Source organism: Cyprinodon variegatus, unplaced genomic scaffold (assembly GCF_000732505.1).
Source record: "Cyprinodon variegatus isolate N-32 unplaced genomic scaffold, C_variegatus-1.0 Scaffold383, whole genome shotgun sequence".
Taxonomy (NCBI): domain Eukaryota; kingdom Metazoa; phylum Chordata; class Actinopteri; order Cyprinodontiformes; family Cyprinodontidae; genus Cyprinodon; species Cyprinodon variegatus.
Window position 1 is genome coordinate 111450 of NW_015150836.1, and position 1242 is coordinate 112691.

Sequence of the window (1242 nt, forward strand, 5' to 3'; positions counted from 1 at the left end):
GGTAGCCGGCGCGCACTGATGACGTCATACAAACTCCGCTTTGTTTTAAAAAATAAAATTTCTAAAAAATAAAATGTCTGATGTCTGGGGGACAGTGATTCGCCTACATGTTATGAATGCTGGCGTACCATAAAGAATAAATTATGAACAGTTTAATTTGTGCCTTCAAGTCGTTGCCCATAGGAAGACGTTACTTTGACATAACCTAAAGGAATATCTTCAGATCAGCTTTAAATGAGACAAAACTCATATGGGTGAGTAGAACATGATGTAAAAACGTAAAATCAAGAGTACAAATGAAAAAAAAAAAAAAAAAAAAAGAACGGCGTTCCCCTTTAACAAAGATTAAATGAAGGAACTTCAGGATTAACCAGCTCTGATTCACTGTGAATCTTCTCTAATCCACAATAGCTGAAAACAAACCTAAAACTGTTCTGTAATGTGAATAACACTCCTTCAACGTCCTTTAGACTAATCATCATAACAAGGACCATAAACCTCTAAGCATTTAGAATAATTGTGCACCACCTTGCTTTGATCAGTGGGTTTATCTCAGAGTCAAAGCAAAGCGACCTGCTGAGTCATAAACAGGAGAATCAAAGCGCTGCTGAAAATCCCTGGATCAAGTTTAAAAGTCAGAAAACTCCCAAAGGCAGAGCTGCAATCTGCTTTAGTGAAGAATGTAAAATGTAAATGTATCCCATATTTATCAAACCTTAAATAAAAGCAGGCACTAAAAACTGTGAAATAAATGTCCTCAAAGAGAGAATTAAACTTTATGATCTACTAAACGTACAGATCTGTACATTTCTAAGCTATCCGGGCTGAACTCTTACAACGGTGAATACGTCCTTCTTAAAAATTAATGAGCGTAGAGCCTCTTCCTGCTCACGTTTCAACGAAAACCCCAAGTCTAATCCTTCCAAGACTGATTCCAAAGCTGAGTCAAACGAGAACTCCTCAATGGTTGTTGCCATCTTCCTTGTTGCGCTTTCTCCAGCGTGGTGCAGTCTTGACATCACGCCCTCAAAACTCCGCCCACTTTGCACCAGAAATTCAAAACACATCTCCGCCGTGTGATTGGCCCGCCAGTTCTAGGGCCTGGGGCATTGATCGAGGCTAGACCACTCGCAGGTAAAACTGATTTTGGCTGCTGGTGGGTGGAGCTAGTTTACTACGCTACTGGTTTTATATAAAAAGCCAGAATGTTTTTATGGACGAGGAAAAGTGAGAATGCTCTGA

General features: G+C 39.7%; 1 protein-coding gene across 1 annotated transcript in view; it reads right to left on the bottom strand.

Annotated features, from left to right (window-relative positions):
* Nucleotides 1-1242, bottom strand: part of cep295 (centrosomal protein 295kDa) — a 19443-nt gene that overhangs the window by 6809 nt on the left and 11392 nt on the right. The window lies entirely within an intron of this gene.